Genomic DNA, 13,442 nt, shown 5'->3' on the forward strand with positions numbered 1-13,442 from the left:
CCTTATACAACTTATATATTTCTATAATTGAAAATTAAGGTACAATATTGTATGTAAATTATTCTAGTAATAGAAGAATGATTGATATATAATCACAGTTAACCAGGGATAAGGGATAGAAAACCTGGCCATAAATTAGGTCCCGGCCTAGTTTCACAAGGGATATTGCAACTTTTACCATTTCCGAAGTAAATTTAGTCATTGGAGGCAGCTCCAAATTAGCTATTGCTCTAAACCAATAAGGATCGGCTTGTTTTGTATCAACCAATAGGCAACTGGAGTTGAAGTTATTGATTGATTTAAACGCAGACAACACACCTCCCTTTCTTTCTTTCTGTTGTCTTCGTTTAAATCATTCAATAACATTATGAAAACCCATCTCAGACAAAATAATGAGTTGTCTGCTTCTAAAAAAATTATAGAAATGGTGTTTGATCACATTAGCTTAATTATTAAATCTGCCCAGAGTTTTACATTAAAAATACCATATATAAAAAAAACAAAAATAAAGGAATTATTTTTTTAGGAAGTGCGTAGCTAAGAATATTCAATTGGCAGTTTATAAATGAAGTGTTGTATTTCAAATATTAAATATTTTAAACAGAATTGATAAAACTTTAACCTTAATTTTTGTACTATGAGCTAATTTGTACAGAGTACAAATTAACTATTAAATTACAATTGATATAATGTTACCCAATTTGTTAATTTAATTATTTTGAATTTTAAAAAGCAATGATATTTTCAAATAAAATGTTTACTCATTAATAAAAATTAAAATAACACAACCTAAAATCTGTCTGCGACAAACCCAATGATAGCTTTCTGAAATATTCAAATTACTAGAGTAAAAGATAAAAAAAAAGTTTTGGGAGAAAAAAATCCTCAAACATAATTTTAACAAACTCTATTTATATATAGGGTAAAAAAAGTTCTATTCTTACTTAAGTCTAGCTACATGATTTTCATTCTATTATCTTCTTTGGACTTATTTAGCTATTTCATTATTCTAGTTGATAATTGTCAATTCTAACTACTGCACCAACCTGTAACTGGTTTTTTAGGCCTAGTTGGAAAATAGGCTTGGAATGATATTTTCTTAAGTTTCCCATCCCTTATCCCTGCAGTTAACTTGTCTCAGTAAAAAACGTATCAGTAAATTAGCTCCAAACCAAGGATCTTAAGGCTTCAGTCAATGCTATACTCCTTGTGTAAAAAAATTGTAGGTGGAAAAGTTCGGACTCTGCCAGTTTGTATAAATCAAGAAAGATTTATTGAAACTCTATGACATTTTTTAGCCAATGAATGGGAGATTGTATAGTTTACAGTGTCACTCAATTCCTACTAATAAGCATAATATCTCTCAACCTACACCTAAGTTTTTAAAATTGAAGAAAACATGTTTCTAGCACCTGCGACCTTAAAAATATCGCTTTTAACAAAAAGTTTATTTGAGTTCCATAAAGTACTTTTCCAATTATGCATGAAGAAAGAAACTAATCATTTCATTGTTTTTTCATTACATATGTACTATCTCTACAAAAAAAAGTATTCGTTGGGTTCTAAGGGATAAGACAATGATCTATAAATTGATGTACATCCCCAATGACGATAAACAAAATTACTTCTTATGTACATCACAATTAGGGGTTGAAACGTTTGGACACCCAACTTAATAAACCAAAAAATTTAAATTTAAAAGTAGAACCTTAAGGTCTAGTGTAATGAACAGCCCATTGTCCCCTCCCTCCCTAGCTCTAAAAAATATATTAAAAATAACCATTATAGGGCATGAAATTACTTTATAAATCAGTTTGTCCGACTTTATGTCTGTAATGCAATTAATTATTATTAGTTGCTATTAAAGATATTAGGAATAAGAATATTATTTATGACTAGTATAAACCGTTGTTCTATCTGTAATACTTTTTATAGTGCCTATCAAAAAATAACGCCATAAAATACAAATGACCAATGATAGGCCAATACACAGACTAAATTACCATTAGCATGCCAGTATACATTTTAATTGACAAATGGTAGGCCGGCATAACGTCATTTTTTATAAGCACTATAAAAAGCTTCATAAAAAATCAAAGGATTGACATCTTGAAATAAGACAACAAAGTTTAAGGTGTGGTTTATAATTCTAGAAGCATATTATTTAATACCTATATTTGCGACAACTTTTACTACACTGTTAAAAATAATTTTTTTTTTTAGCATCAGATGATACTCTATATTCTTCACATTAATGTATAGTATCAATCCGTACGTACTAGGAAAAAAAACTCATTACCATACAAGGAAGTTTTCAATGCTGGTATTAAGTATTAGGTAATGTTCTGTGAAGTAACAAGTAGTACTAAATAATGTATTTGTCTGTATAGTATTGTCTAATACGCTCTTGGGAATATAATTCAATACGGTATAAGTAAGTTTTTAATACGCTCCTTCGCAATTGTTGTTACCCTCTAGAGTATGAAACTGTTTTACTTTGTATGAAAGATCAGTTTATAATATATGATTATTATATGTACATATACATTTTGTTATATCAACAAACATACCAAGCAGAGCCATAAAACATTAATTTAAATGTAAATTTAGTAAAAAAATGACTTTAAAGATGTTTAGGACTAAACATTATCCTTAAAAATAAAAACTATGGTCAGTCATAATTACAAAAAACAAAACTATAAACCTGAGCATAAATAGTAACATTTCATCTTTGTCTAAAACGACCAAGCATTGAAACACTTCCATGAGAGGTGTGCACGAAAGGTGTCTGTTTCAATTATTCTTTACAGTACAGATTCGTACCCTAGAACGCATGAATAGTTACTATTTTAATAAACCATTCTCTTGCGTATTGTCTGATATGCTACAGCGTATGAAATAGTACTAAATCAAGAAACATTTCTACAGCGTATTTTCCGATACCCTACAACGTATAAAATATTACTATTTTTATAAACTTTTCTACAGCGTATTCTATAGTACCCTAGAGCGTATCAATCGATACTAAAAAAATGTATGGGTTCTGTATAGTAATAATTATTGTGTTATATAGTATTACATAGTGTTATATATTAATTATATAGTTGTAGCGTACATACGGGTCCAATACTCTCCAGAGTATCAATTGATACTAAATAAAAAAATTATTTTTAACAGTGTACACAGAAACACCCAATTTTAAACAACAACAAAATCCCTGCCCCTCTTGGAGAGCATCGAACCCGGAACATACGGATCAGGCAACCAACATTCTATAAATGAGCTATGAAGGCAGCCGAATATCACTGTTAATAGCATATTTGCATGATATTTGTATTAACAAAGATATTAAGGGATAAGACAATGGACGATAATTTGATTTAAATGAGAACCAAAATTAGCCGTTTTGTAGATTTTAATTATTGTTTAAAAATTTTAGTCACTACCAGTTTTTACCAATAAAAAGTACCCAAAGTTTTTTACCTAATTATTAAGATTACGTGGTTATAAAACTTTAGGTACCAGTGTAATTTACAGTCCAATTTCACCTCCCTCCCTGCTATCCAAAATCCAAATCCATCTGCTAAATTGTTAATTGGCACATTATAGTTGTTTTTAAATGATAAGTTTTTGTACAATGAGATTGGATATTTTTCATATTTTTTGTTAAAATCTTACAAAACACAGTCAAATGTTTTGTTAAGTTCAAAGATACATTAATTATCTTTATTTTCTTAAAACATATTAATTTTGAACTAACCAATCATGAGTTTATAAAAATCTCATAATTTAAACCAACGATATAAAACTTTGGTTGCCATAGTATTTACAGTCCAATGTCCCCTCCCTTCCTGATAATAGTATTATATACTCTTATTTACCTAACACAACTACACCTTATATGTACTTCTAGATATTTTTACACATTTACATTTAGATAGTCATGCTAATACAAAAAAGAAGTTCTATAGTAATGACCCGTTGGTTAAGGGCTTAATTCATAGTGGTCATACTTTGTATAATTTCCTAAATTTGGCGGGATTCTCCTTTAATTTCAAATGATCATCTAGAGAATATAAGGTCATCATCCGCTTGTAATAGAATGTAATACTCTAACGCCCAATGGTGGATGTTAAGATCAGTAACATCCAACAGACAACCAACCCTTTGATTGTACAAACTTTGTCTGAGAACTGTGCGTTGTTTAAGGGCCAAATCATTCCTCTTACTCTATCTATTTATGACGGGCACCTTAGAAGTAGGAACAATTTTTACGTCTTGAGCTATGACACGGTGTCAGATTGAGATTCCCGACGGTGAGCGGATGAGGCACGTTCGCGGGTTAGGCTTTATAAAATACAAAAAATGTTTTCTAGAATTTTACAAGTATTTAAAATAAGTTTGATTTATAAAATGTACAAAACAAGAGGATTCTTAAAACAAAATATTAATTTAATTTTTATGTTAAGTATTAAAGTGGTTTTTGCTCTTGTACTTTTAAACTTTTGTACATTCACTCAAATTTTCAAAATTGAAAAAATCATAAGAGTATAATACCATATAGAGATGCTACGCATTTAAAACCCAGAAGATTATAAACCGTCTGGGTTCTTTAAATGTTTACTTAATCATAACTGATTTTTAAAGGTACTAGCGGCTACGCCCTCTAGAAGCCTTTAGGGACACTTAAGGTAGGAGAGGGAAAAGTTGAAATCCCATTTTAAATTTGATTTTTTGGGGAGAGGGGGGTGAAGATACCCTCCCTAAAAATAGTTTAAAACCTTCCCAGGACCTATAAGAAGCTTCACTGTAAAGGAGTACAATATCGGTTTAGCAGTTTGCGAGATCCTTCGGGACAGACAAAAAAACGCTTACTACTTTATATAGTAGGATAGAAGCTCGATTATGGGTATTTTTCTTGTGAGAGGGAACAATGTTTATCACACTAGTCCCCAAAGTTTTATAATAACTTTTTCTTTTTCCTTGGCATAACAATTTTGGAGACTTTAAATGGTTGAGTATTCAATCGTTTCAACCACTAATTTTAATCTACAGAAGGGGTAATTTTGTGGATCTTCATTGGGAATGTACATCAATTTATCGGCCATTGTCTTATAGATCCCTGGTTATTTTACATTTAGTATGGTACTCTATCGTGTGATCTCCTTAACATGAAACACACACATTCCAATGTTTGTCTAAACAATTATATCAACAATGAAAACTGTGTGTGTGTGTGTGTGTGTGTGTGTGTGTGTGTGTGTGAACTTGTGTGTGTTACATAAGTTATAAAAACAGGTTGACAATTAAGAGGTCTACGACTATTAAAAGATTAGAAATGTTTTAAAGTTATCTTATTCAAGCTATTATTGATTCGAGGCTAATTGGGTTAATTGCAGGGATCTAAAGGGATAAGACAATGGTAAATAATTTGAAGTACATCCTCAATGGTGATACACAAAATTGCCCCTTCAGTAGATTACAATCTGAGAAAAATGTTGAAAAATTTTAAGTAAGTTGGAACATTTTACCACGTCGCTAGTATTCTATACGTAGCACAGAAATGATTCTTCTATACCTATCCAAAAACAAGATTCTAACATTGTTTTAGTATAATTACAAACCGCTTAATTTGAATTTTAAAAATGTGCGCATTTTTTGCACAACCTTTAAATCCATAAATCTTCAAAAAGTTTTAAGACATAATTTGTTTAAGTATCATTTTTAGATATTTGAAACATAAATATCCCAGAACAGGTTTTCCAATTGTAAAAAGCATTTTATATAAGTGTTTTATTTTCTATGCATAATTAAGTTTAAAAAAAAAGATTTTTTTCTTGCAGCACCCTGTACTTTCAGTATTAGTATGATTTACTATCTATTGCCCCCTCCCTCCTCTGTGGTTAACAAGTCTACCTTTACTCACAACCTAAATTAAAAAAGAGTAACAAGTGTTTGATGCTAATGAGTCAAATACAAATTATCCATTGTTGGCCATGCGATGCACTTTTTAAAAGAGGCATTCAACAGTCGTTTTATCACAGAACCCCACCCCCTTGTTTAGGTAATAATTTATTGATTCAAAAGAAAGGGGGGGGGGGGGGGGTTGTGGGGTGGGGTAAAATTTTCAAGTGTTAGTTTTAACCTTAAACTAGGTTAGATTAGGTTATATTGGTTACAGTGTAGTCCTACTTGGTTAGACATCATAGGTTTAGGCCCTAAAAAGTCAGCCCCGCCACAATAACCAAGAAATAGCTAACAATTCCCCATTCAAAGTTTATCAAAGGGGGAGGAGGTTTCTGTGTTTCCTACGCACTTTGAGGGAAAGCACCATTAAGTATAGAGGGTATGTCTCTTTGAATGTTAATGGATTGTGTTACTGAAAAATTGGATCTAGTACAGTTCACGGTTAAATGTTCCTGGTAACGATTATCTTTGAACTTTAAAGGCTGCTAACGGTAAATCAGTGTAATGCTCGAACCAAATTTTAACGGACAGAATAATCTAGAATAGTTATGGTTCAGTTATCTCACAGTGCACATAAATGCGCGAAAAAGACTTATTTTACGCATTGTTCTTGAATGAAGCTTTTCCAGTGCATTATAAGATCTTAAATTTTCCAGTATTTGGTGATTGTTTGTACTGTTAAAACTTGAGTACATTCTCCTACTACTATATACCTGTCACCCTGTCTATTGTTAATTCAAGTGGTTAGAAACAAAGGATTTTAACCACCTTTCTTTTAATCTAATCTGTACAATAAGAGAATCTATATATACAAGAACAGCAGTGTCCATTAGGATATATAAGTTGAAAGGCATTTTAATGTTAGAGGGAGATTTGAAATCTGCATCAAATTTTAAGGATTTTTTTTTTAAATTCGTTTTTTGTATAATTCTTTATCTAAAAGCGGAAATACAGTTTAAGTTCATAAGTTTTGACCAATAGGAAAGGTGGATTGGAAACTACCTGCGCTCTAATTGGTTGAATGATGTGCGACACTTAAGCTTCTCCAATCAGAGCGCAGATAATTTTCAATCCACCAATCACAGGTGTCAGAATTAATTAACTTAAATTGTATTTCCGCTTTTAGATAAAAAATTATACAAAAAAACGAATTTTATAAAAAAAATCCTTAAAATTTGATGCAGAATTCAAATCCTCCTCTAACATTAAAATTCTTTCCAACTTAGTGTTCTTAGTGTCCATGCTTAGTGCAATTATGCAGGAGGGGAAGGGACATTGGGCTGTTTATAACACTAGTCCCCAAAGTCTTAAAATAACGTGTTGTTATTCGATGTCTTAACAACCTTGGGAACTTTCATTGAATTTTATCTGGTTGGTTCATTCAGTTGAGTGTGCAAGTTTTTCAACTACTAATTGTAATCTACAGTAGGGGTAATTATCATTGGGAATGTACATCAATTTATCGGCCATTGTCCTATGATAATGATATTAATATGTATATTTTCCAATTATCCTACATACTACAGTTACAGTATATATATACTAGCGATTTCTTTTTTTTTGACGAAATACGTAAAAGGACCAAGGAAATCTTCTACAAAAAAAAAAAAAAAAAAAAAAAAAAAAAATGGGGGGGATTTTTTTGTTTTTGTGGGGGTTGGGGGTGTCCCACCCCCCCAAAAAATAGCCTAAAACCACCACAGAACCGGTAGGTATATTCCCTGAAGAGTAGAATCCGATCGGTTTAGTGGTTACCGAGATCTTAAGGGACGGACGGACAGACAGACGGACAGACAGACAGACATCGTTCTACTTTGTATTATAGATTGTAGTCGACTAATTGGTCCATAATTTCATTAAAGTTTAGTATTGGGCTTGATCAAGTTTCATGCTATTTTTTATGTGGTTACATCATCCCAGAAAAAAAAAACAGTAATCTTAAAAAATCTCATGGCAAAACCCTTAACATGACAACAACAAAAAACTGTGAAAATCGAATTATCATATTTGTAATTCGTAATTATATGGTATATATAAATTTTAAAAACTGGTCAATGAACATAGATGAACGAACGTATAATTTACAGATTTCCACGCTAAAAAAAGAAATATTTTTCTCGTATTCATTCGAATCCGGTGGATAGGAACCGGTTCTCATCCATACGAAAAAACTATGTCTAGCATCGTATTATATCCAGCTTTCTACGAATATAAAAATGTACAATCATAAGATTAAAACCAGTTTTTTTAGCCCCGAGGTGCCGAAGGCTGTTTATAATACGATGCGAGAAATAACTATTATTTGACGTTGTCAGTGTTTTGTTAAAATTAAATAGGTTTTAACAGGGAAAAGACAATGGACTAAAACTTTATGTACTGTTCACCACCAATTATAACATACAGAATTATCCCTTTTGTAAATAAAAACTTAAACACTGCTAGTTGGTACCATTCAATCTTTGAGATTTAGAAGCCAACAAATGAGAAAACGAGTTTGAGTACCAGCATAATTTACAATCAAATGACCCCTACCTCCCTGAATTTTAATGAAATCTATTATAATTTTAATCTTTTCAAATATAACCTTTCTTCTAAGATGAAAAAATTTGTGATAAAGTAATTGTTAAAAGTTAATGAAATGTTAACATTTGGGATAAACAATAGATTTATTACCCTAGATAGTAAATCGGTCCTACGACAAACGCAGGAGTCCCAAACGTCGGAGTGGACATTTAACCTAACCTAACCTATTTTAAATCATATTTTAGGTTTTTTAAATGCCTAACCCCAGCGGGGGGCTTATTTGTACATTCATATCTTAACCTAACCTAACCTGAATAAAAATACTTAAATTAATGTTTTAACACTCCTGTGTTTGTCCACTCCGACGTTTGGGACTCCTGCGTTTGTTCTGGAACCAGTAAATCAAAACCAATCTAGTTGTATAAGAATCTTGGGATCTACTGCAACTCACGATTCCAGATTATCTCCAAAAATCTGGAAATTATAAAGGCTTTTAGCTGCCAAACAACTGAACGTACAAGTCATGCCTGCACACCATGTTTATTAATTAGCAAATAATCTGGAGTAGCCAATGATCCAGAGGGAAAGCTTAACTAAAGACAAAACGCGCAAAGTTTTTTCGCGCATTTTTGTGCACTGTGAGATAACTGTGCATTTATTATTAATGACTATTCTAGATTATTTGTATTTCTTCTTTTGTTGGTTAAAATTCTGTGCGAGTAAAAGCTATAATTAGATTTCTGGAGTTATTTGTTACTAGCAACATTTTACCGTGAACTGCAGTTGACTTCATTATTGTTTATGTTTAGTCACATGCGGTTCTATACCATGTTATGAGCAACCGAGTTTGACCAAAGAAATTCAAATATTCATGAAGCTTTTTATAACAAATGCCGTAAAACTGGCCTACCATTCATCCATTAAAATGTATACTGGCCTGTCATTGGTAATTTCGTCTGTGTATTGGCCTTTCATAGGTCATTTGTATTGTATGGCGGCATTTCTTCATATGCACTATAAAAAACTTCAATATTCATAGCTGAAATGTATGAAATAGCTGATATTTTATAACAAAATGTGTATAACTTTAAACTAGTAAATAGGTCGGACTGTTCCTACACTGTGTTTCTACAGGTTAATTTAAGGGATTGATCATCTAATATTTCTACATTTATTGGCGTAACAGCATTATTGTTTTTCTTTACAGCTTTTGTCTATTGTGTGTGAAAAACAACAGAAAACAAATTATCTTATTTTTAAAAGTAAAGCTTTTCTAAAATTATGGTCGGCCGTCCGTACGTCCGTCCGTCCGAAACGGTTAGCCCTTTTCGTTAATTTATACATGTTATAATTGTTATATAGATTTCGAACTTTGCATAATGATTCCTGTAATAGTAAGGTACAATTTAGAAAGCGTAGCAACTCTATAATAGTTAACAGAATTTCCGTAAGTCCATTTAAAACATGTTGATTTTCAATCCTCTTGATAATATTTTTTTTATGTGTTTTAATAATCCTAATCATCATCTGATTCCTTTTACAACAAGGTACAATCGTTTAAGCAAAGCATCTCTAGTCCTAAATATGTAAGTATGTCCTTAATCTGTATCCTGTATTTTAGCAGTTTTTTAACAAATTTACTTACAATTTTGTTTCGACTTTACTACATTTATATTCAGGTTATTCAGTTCTGACACTCAACAAGTGTTAATGTTTATTTGTCCTAAGTTTAAGAGCTTCACTTTTATGAATGTTGTCATCCTTGTTTTTACTAGAAACTCTTGTTTCTAAAACAGTTCTAAGTTATAATGCCAGAGAATTGATAAAGAAAATAATTATTTGAAAAGCAAATCTACATTTAGGTGATGTCCATAATGGATAGCTTTTATAGTTAATTTAGGAATGTTAAATTGTCCTAACAATTTGAAACTTGGCATCATGATTCCTCTAACAGTAAGGTATAATTTAGGAAGCATGGCAACTCTATAATTATTACCAGAAAGTCCGTATTTCCATTTTTAATATGATTATTTTCTTTTTTAAAAATAATTTTCATATGATATTATTATCCAATTTTCTTGATTATTGAATAGGTAAATAATAGTGTAATATTAAATGCGTTGTTACTCTATATTTATTTATGCTTGCATGTATGTATAACCGTCTGATGAGTTGAGCGTCGCTTTTATGGTGTCATTCTTGTTTTTACTAATACTTTTTATTCTTTATTCCTCAACAGTTCTTGGCTTTAATGGCAGGGAATTGACAAAGAAGAAGATTTTTTTTTCGGGAGAGAGAAGAAATTTCTTTGTTATTTATCATGGATACCAAAGTTTTACAAACACGTTTCTTCGTATTTTCACAGTAGCTTTTCTCCCATTTCTAGGCAACTGCGAGGCCAATTGCCTAACCTAACTTAATAAAATTATAAAAAGCTTCTGTGAAAATAAGACGAAACGCCCCTTAAAAGGACTCTCCACAGAAAAATCAACTTTGGATTTTTGAAAATCTAACCTGAAACTATTATTCTCTGTTCAATTTTAGGCATTTTTTGTTTTTGTGGCATCGCGATCGAAGCCCTTTGAAAATTTTGTCCGCCGCCTATTTGTACTGCCGCTATAACAATATATACTACACTTTCCTCCACTCAATATATGTTTGCCGCTAAAGAACATTTGCTCCATTGCAACCGGCCGCTCTACGATTTATCCTCTTCCTTGACTGGACAATCCTGCCGCCTCCATTTTGTGTTCGCCTCCGCCAAATATAACCATCTTTTGCCGCAGTTGCCGCATTCATCGCCCTTCTCCGCCGCTACTCCGCTATACATTGCGTACGTGGCTATACACAACACCCCCAGCCTCCATTTAATTTCTGAACAAGGGAGAGGGGAGCATGTATTAAAAAGCGATGAATAGCGGAGTAGCGGCGGAGAAGGGCGTTGAATGCGGCAACGGCGGCAAAAATAGAAGCTAAAAATCACTAAAGTAGCACAAATTAAATGGCGGGAGGATTCACTTAAAGGAGGTAAAAAATTTCAAAGGGCTTCGATCGCGATGCCACAAAAACAAAAAATGCCTAAAATTGAACAGAGAATAATAATTTCAGGTTAGATTTTCAAAAATCCAAAGTTGATTTTTCTGGTGGAAAAGTTTAGATACTGATGAGGTGAATTCTTAAAAATTTTGTTTGGGCATTTTGCCAAACTAAAATAGTGGGGCAAAATAGTGAGGCAAAATTATCCCCACTATGTTTTTAGTGAGCCTCACTAATTTTAGGGAGGCAAAAGCTTTTTAAGAATTCACCTTTGGTTTGTATATTTTAGTTGTAATTTAAATTTTAGAACAAAGAATTTTAAAACGTTTTTTTTGTAATTTTGGCCATCAGTTTTAAATTACAATCCAATGTCCCTGCACCTCTCTATTTTTTTATTTTTATTTCTATGGTTTCACCCACTCAAAATATAACAAGGATGACAACATCCATAAAAGCGAAGCACTGAAACGGAAGGACAAACGGACATTAACACTTGTACAGTGTCAGAACTGAATAATCATAATATAAATGTATAAGAGTCAAAGCAAATTGTAAGTAAATTTGTTGAAAAACTGCTTCATTCAGGATAATGTTTATGGACATACTAACATTTTTGGGACTTGATTATAGAGTTGCTTCGCTAATTACATTATACTTTGTTGTCCCAGGAATCAATGTACCAAAAATTAGATCAATCGGATGATTAGATCACAATTTGTTGTTAAAAAAGTAAAAATTTCAACATGTTTAAAATGAACGTACGGACATTTTGGTGATGATTATAGTTGCTACGCTTTCTAAATCGTACCTAACTATTTAAGGAATCACCATGCAAAATTTAAAATCGATAGGACAATTCTAACATGCCTAAATTAACAAAAAAGCTATCCGTTACGGACGGACGTACGGACGGACCGACCCTAATTATAGAAAAGCTTCGCTTTTAAAAATAGCGCTTTCCTCAAGGTATATGGCGAGAACAGAAACCCTCTAAAATGTATTTTGATTTAGGTAAGGGGGGGGGAGGGTGAAGTTTTAATTAATACCAAACTTAAGGTAAAAAACCAACATAAGAGAAACTATCCTTTCCCTTAGTTTTCATTTGCTTTATAAAACAGGAAGGAGGGGGATTCCTCGGCAAGGCACTTTGGTGGAAATTACCCTAAAAAAAATTCTTATTATCCAGCCTAAATTGAAAATATTCAATTACCCTGGTGTCAATAGAACACGTCAACTTCAAAGACTTTTGTACAACTTCGTTTTTTTCAGCTAGTTTAAACAATAAGGATTAGTACGTACGTTCGTAACGGTTAGCCCTAATCGTGATATTAACCTTTTATGATGATTCCTGTAACTACTTTCATAATTAGATAGTCCACATTTACAAACATGTTGCTATTTTGACACCAACCTTCTACTATTTTTACTTTTGGAAGGTGATTCCTGGTTCGATTGTATAAAATTTAACAAACTAAGTATGATGATGAATAAAATTATCCCATCTGTAGGTTAAATTTATTGGTTAAAAAGTTTGGACATAAGTTGCTAGTCTGAACCAGTCAACCACCAAGGTTTAATAGATACCCAAAGTTAAAATATGCATTAGAGTTGTTTAAAGACTTTGGGTACCTGTATAATAAAATTATGCAATCACACAAAAGTTTGGGGTCTCCAGTCTGCGTTTTTTTTCTGGATAATGAATATTCTTGATGCTAATAATTGAACTGAGAAAATTTAAATTTATGGATAAATAGGTTCAAAGTAAGCTATAATGTGTGATGTATAAAAAGCCATTATTTATTTTTCCTCATAAAAAACGTCACCACAAATTTTTGTTAAGTTAATTTTTTTTTAAATTAAAAGTCGGGCCCCTTGCCGCACTTTTATCGGTCGGGGGGAGGGGGAGGGCATTCAAC

Source organism: Acartia tonsa, chromosome 2, assembly GCF_053477335.1.
Source record: "Acartia tonsa isolate MP-2025a chromosome 2, ASM5347733v1, whole genome shotgun sequence".
Classification (NCBI taxonomy): Eukaryota; Metazoa; Arthropoda; class Copepoda; order Calanoida; family Acartiidae; genus Acartia; species Acartia tonsa.